General features: G+C 41.9%; 1 protein-coding gene across 1 annotated transcript in view; it reads right to left on the reverse strand.

Moving 5' to 3' along the window:
* Window positions 1-3,482, reverse strand: part of NGEF (neuronal guanine nucleotide exchange factor) — a 76,055-nt gene extending 72,573 nt beyond the window's left edge. Inside the window, exon 1 of the mRNA XM_063132396.1 lies at window positions 3,410-3,482. The gene's annotated coding sequence lies outside the window, so the exon portion shown is untranslated. The remainder of the gene's footprint in view (window positions 1-3,409) is intronic.
* Between the last annotated feature and the right edge of the window lie 2,673 nt (window positions 3,483-6,155).

Genomic DNA, 6,155 nt, shown 5'->3' on the forward strand with positions numbered 1-6,155 from the left:
GCTTGCAGATCATGGGGCTGTCTTGACGTCGTCTTTGCCCTGGGGTGGCTCCAAATCTGCGCTGTGTCAGTTATATGACGCAGCCACAGATTCGAAGCCACCCCAGGGCAAAGAGGTGAAGCTGCGTGGCTGAAAAGGCATGTACTTTTCGAGCCAGGGTGAGGTCAGCCTGGTTCTTCCACCAGTCTGTCCTCGTTTGGAGCCACTCCGGGGGCATTTCTGGATGTAAGGCGACCTCCTATTGGTCACCGGAAGCCACGGGAGGGGGAGGGCCTTGCAAGCCTAATGGCCGCCAGAATGCCCGCGCTGCCTTCCTTCATAAGGACAACTTTCTGCCACTGCGCACCAGCGTTACTGTGGGGTTTGGCAGTGGAATGGTGCCAACCTGATGCCTTGAAGACTGCCCACATCTGTAGTATTTTAGTGCACAAAATGCTTACATTTCTCTCATTGTCAGCCCCCTCTCCATTCTTAGCCTAATTCTGTAATATGGGGATATTGTACTTACCTTATGGTGCTATTGTTATAAGGATTACTGTTACAATGCATGAGAAGCACTGTGAACGCTTGAAATGTGCTAGATAAGTGCTAAGAAAGAGGAGGAGGATAATCATAATGTCATTATTCTTAATTAATTTGTCCTTACAACAACCCTTTTACTGGAGAATACTTTAACAATAAAGATGCCCCAGTCTAACATGGGTCTTCTTTGTGCTGTGATCATACAAATTGTATAGGCTATATAAGATTTGACCTTGGGAACTTTAGTTTTGGGATCTTCTGTTCTGTTCTCCCCTCCTGTCATTTGCCAGACAAACCTTAATGTTTTTAGGGGCAATCTACACCTACAGCCTTTTCACAATGGAGGAGGGATAATTGCGAGGTTTCCTGCTTCCGGGATCATCCCTCAGGGGGCAAGGAGGTTTCCTGCAAGCAAAGGGGGAGGTTTCCCACAACTAAAGGGTAGGTGTTGCGGGAGGATGTGTGCCCCGTGACAGCGGTTCTGAATGGGTATCGGGAGAAGTGGGCGGGACTAGATAGATGGGTATGGGGCACAGATTGGCTGTTCGCTGTGCTAGGAACTTGCTCCAAACAGCGAAGGGGGGGGCACACCTACCATGGACTTCGGGATCATAGCAAGAGAGCTGGAAAAAACGTGACAAAAGCAGTCAGCGATATTCCTCAATAACTGAGGGGTCGAGCCAACATCACCATGGGAGTAAGTGAACGTCATGTGACCTGGTAGGGACGACTGCAATATTATTCAGGAATAACAGGCTGGTGTGGACAAGGCCTTAGCATGTCTTGAAAATCAGAGTCCTCAAGCTTTCATGTTAACAACAGCTTGAAGACAGAAGTAACTGGAGTGATCTTGATGAATAATCAGTCTTTTGACCAAGATTACAGGAGTAGGATGGGAGGAATTCAAAGAACTGCAGTTCCTGGGTTATCTTAATGGTATGAGATTGTTGTTACAAAAGCAGGCAACAGTATGAGGAAAGTATGGGATTCTTTTAGCTTTTCCTGAAATGTGATAACCAGATTTTTTAAAATCCATATTTGGATTTTCAAAAAGCAATAAAGTAATGAGAGAAGGAGAGATGTATCAGAGAGAAAGAAACAGGTGAGAAGATACTTCATGAGAGAGGAAGTTACAAGAGAGAAAGGGAGTAGCATAGTAACTGGAAATTTTTATCTACTTTTCTGGATTTTTTTTATTCCGACTGAATAAAATGCTTATAATATATACAATATTGTATGATAAATTAAAATTTATGCAGGTAGGTTTAAGCTAAAAGTTTAACTAAAAGTTGGCCCAAATACATCCATTTTATAGAACTTTGGGAAATACTCCAGCGTGGACCTGGACAAGACTCCCAAGGGAAGAGTGCCCCCTTGACGCTCCATGATGCTCTGACCTTGGCTTATGGATGGTACAGTTAAGAGGGTGAAGTCAAGTGACCCTGTGCAAGTGGATACAGTTTCAAAATTTCAGTTTGAGTATTAATGGCATTTTAAAAATTAAAACTGTTTTGATTTGAAGCATTTTACTTTAAAGGCGTGGATTTCTTCATGCATGGCTTGCGGTTATTTAACTATGTGAACTCTATTGGGTGTGTACTGATAAAGAACCCTATTACTCATAGAGCTGTCAAAACAATACATTCTCAGTATACCTCTGGCCTAGTCTGTTCAGCCGATTAACATACCCTTGTTTACATACATGCTCCTGTACGTACATCAAACCTAAACTAAATTCAATTAAAACTTACTTCCAGGTAAGTGGGTTTAGGAATTTGGATAAATGGAAGTCTGAAGAGACTACTGTTTCCACCTATCACTTTTATTTAAAAAAAATGAATCTGGATTTATCAGGCTATCTTTCCTTCAGGTTCAAAAACATTTCCACAAAATGATTATTTTTTTAAAAAAAAAATCAGTGCTGTTTGCCGAAACTACTTTTATTTTATTTTTGAGCTCAAGTAGGCCTTGAATATTTTAAGAAGGTAAACTTTGCATGTTGGCAATTGCATAAAATACTTAATAAGATCCTAGGCATTTTAAGGGCAACTATTTTAACAACAGTAACAAAACAACAAAAAATGTTTCTTTAAAAAATAAAGGTTTGGGATGAAAAGTGCTTCCAGGTGGAGGACTTGTAGCACTACCAATCACAAGACTGCTATTCCATCTTTCTCTCTTAACATTTTTTTTTTTTTTTTTTTTTGGTGGAAAGAAAAAGGACAAAGAGGTGGGAAAGAATGGGGGGTTACAAATGGAAGACAACAATATCTGGACCCTCGTAAAATTCTGCAAGTGAGGCAGGACGATAATACAATAAAAGCCTTGTCTGGAAGCACCCAAAGAATTCCCAAATTCCTAAATGCAGTTGCTTCTTAGCCCCTGCCTCTGCAAAATATCGTTATTTGGTGGATTAGTGCTTGGAATGTTTCTTTTGGAATTTTTGCCCCTCCTTCGAATTAACTGCTGAACAGTGTTCCTCAGACCAACTTGTGAACACTGGATCTCCAACAGCTTGCGGTGCTGACCTGGCTGCTATAATTTTGCCAATGGTGTGTTCTGTCCCTGCCCACCCCCCTGCTTTTGCAAACATTTAAACAGCTTGAATAATTCCCAGTGGCTTCCCATGCTGGATGGGATAAGGTGACCTCATTTACCTCACTTCATGCTCTGTCAGACATTCCAGGTTTATATACTTTTCAGCTTTCTGGGATTCCATCCGCTCTCCCATGATTTGAAACAATTCCTCTTCCTTCTCCTCCTCCTCCTCCTCCTCTCACCTATTGCTTTATGACTGGTTTCCTCACTCAATCTGGATGTTTTACCAACAGGGTATAGGTATAACCATAAATTCCACCCACTATTTGCAGTGATTTAGGGAGCTTACCGTGAAGTTCTGAGGCCTTGATTGAGAAAATCCTTGCTGAGAACAGCCACGACCTTCAGCCTGGCACCTTCTGTCACCAACCTCTCTGTGTTTGAAAGCAAGGTTTTACCAAGTCACTGTTTACTTAGTTTCCAGAGTCACAGCAAACATGATTTAAAGCAACAGGTCTCTTTTATTCAGATAAGTTAATGCAAACACAATGCCAAGTGCCATTTGTGCTGCTCGAAGGCTTAAGCAAGCCAAACACCCATTAAAAAAATGTCTGGGTGAGCTTTGTATTGACACGTGACACCTGCAAAATGGCTGAGTCAAAAAGCAAAGTGGTTTAGGATGGGGTGATATGGGTGTTAAAGCGACTTGATGCAATGCAAAGTTATTGCTATTTTTGTTTTGTTGTTGTTGGAGGTTTTGTTTTGCAGTATTTTTTAAATTCATTCCGGGAACCTTGGCATTGACAGAGCCTCGATTTCCACCGCAAGAGTTTAAAAATCTTCAGTCAAGTCACCAACATTGCAAGTCAAGAGATTAATTTGAAGTTTGGCTCTTTTTTACTTTCTCTCTGGCAGTTGAGCAAAAGAGGAATGGACTGATGAATACATCCAGAACATTGAGCACTGGTAGTACTCTCCAAATCCACTACATAATATAGGGTAGGATCCAATGGTGTTGTAGTACTGGCACAAATGCACTTGCATAAATCAATGATTGCACAATGTAATTAATGCTTGCTAGTACAAAGTGAGTGTGACAATTTGTTGCAGAATTTCAGTGGCCCTTTTCCCCTTTGTACTAACAAGTGCCACTGACACTGGGCCAGTGTTGATTTTTGTTAGTGCAGTGTCATGGACTCATAGAGTGCTATTCTATGAAACCTTTCTGTGTTAGCTATGCCTGCTTTTCCTATGAACGTAATGTAATGCTACAATAATCCAGAAAATATGCCCATTTCACTAATGCAGGAGACTAAACAAATATCCTGGTTATCTGTTAGATTCAGGGATTCACAACATAGGAAGCACGCAAGGAGACACCCACACACCCTGCAAATTTCTGAATGCAACCTGAGGGATAGTGTGCGTTATAGATCAAAATTGTCCCATTATTAGTCTATTTCCAGACACACTTCCCAATACTTGACATCTCTACCCCAGCCCACTTCTTTTGATTGGAACCTACCTATGCCTCTTTCATAAGAGGTGACACTACAAACTGAGCACCGTCTTCCAAATGAGTACTTCATTGTTCAATATGCTGTCATTATATTATGTTCTGGATTATTTCTGAATCCCTTTATTACTGCACCCACACATCTTATTTGCATTTTTATAGCAAAAAAATAATAATCAGAGTTTCTACCATACTGTAAGAGAAGCGAAGTAACAAATGCAGAGTAACAGATGTTGAAGGGCTTCATTCTGCCCTCAGTCACTTGGTTTATATGCCATTGCAACTCCAAATGACTCATTATGGATTTATGCCAGTGAAGCAAGTGGGGAGTCAGGCCCACACCAAATTGTCACATACACACAGCTTTTCATGATCTTAAGAAACAGTTTAAGGCTAATTACAGCATTCACCATGTTGCTCTTTTACAAGAAAGGTAAATTGTTTACAGGGGTAGGGGATGATTTATGCTGTCAATGTGGTCTTCCAAGGGAAATTGCTGACTCCCCATAAACTCTTGCTGCTCATTTCCTTTTGTATACAAGGCAAGGAGATTAAAACACACTTCATTGACTTAATGGTGTCCTTGGGGTGTCTATGCAGCCTATTTACCCCATTGAAGCTGCACAGTGGCACTGCATTGTTTATATGACACAGCCACCAATTCAGTCACATTGAGCTTCTACTCCTCAAATTGCACTTTTTTGTGGTGTGGTTTTACTGCGAATTTTTAAAGTCACCACGTTGTTTCTCTGTCAGTGATGGCCTCAATTCGAGTTAAGCCAGTGTGCCATGCTGCAGGAGAATCCAAGCGGGTGTCTATTTATCAGTTTTCCCCAAGCCTCCTTTTTACATATCCCTTCTTCCTCAAACTTGACATGTTTCAAGCTTTTCAGCAGGATGCAACAGTTCATCTCCCATTCTGCAAGAGATGGTACATCTCACAAGCTTGGATTTTTATTGAGTTTTAATTTTTTTTCACTTGTAAGGTAGTTCCATCTCATTTCTGCATCAAATTGTGATTCTGTCCCGCCCCCAATCCAGGGTAAGCACAGGAACACAGGCCAGGAGGCGGGCTTGACGAGCCAAATGGCTGCGTTTTTTTCTGGCCGGATAGTCTGTATTTATTAATCATTTCTGCCTCGCAGCAGCACTACTGCGGGTTGTGAGGAAATTAGCTATAAAGCGGTGTTGTATAGCCACCCCCCATAATGCACACAGATGGACTTTTCTGCAATGCTGTCGTTGAAGTTCTACCCAGGTGTGTATGCAGGGATTCCCAGATACAATTGCCCTGTGACCAGTAATGACCATAATCAGAGTGGGGAACCTGCAGCCATCCAAATGTTGTTGGACTCCAACTCCTATCAGCCCCAGCCAGCTAGGGCAATGGTCAGGGATGGCCATTGGCCTTGCTGTAGTCCAACTGAAGGGCTACAGGTTCTTCATTTTGTTACCCATTTGTCCTGCAGAGGGTTGCCCTGCTTACTTGTGAGTACACATGATGTTCATGTTTTGAAAGTGCTGCTGAGGCTTACCCTGTTTATTTGTGAGTACGCTTGCTGTTCATGTGAGTATGCAT

Source organism: Elgaria multicarinata, chromosome 8 (assembly GCF_023053635.1).
Source record: "Elgaria multicarinata webbii isolate HBS135686 ecotype San Diego chromosome 8, rElgMul1.1.pri, whole genome shotgun sequence".
NCBI classification, from domain to species: domain Eukaryota; kingdom Metazoa; phylum Chordata; class Lepidosauria; order Squamata; family Anguidae; genus Elgaria; species Elgaria multicarinata.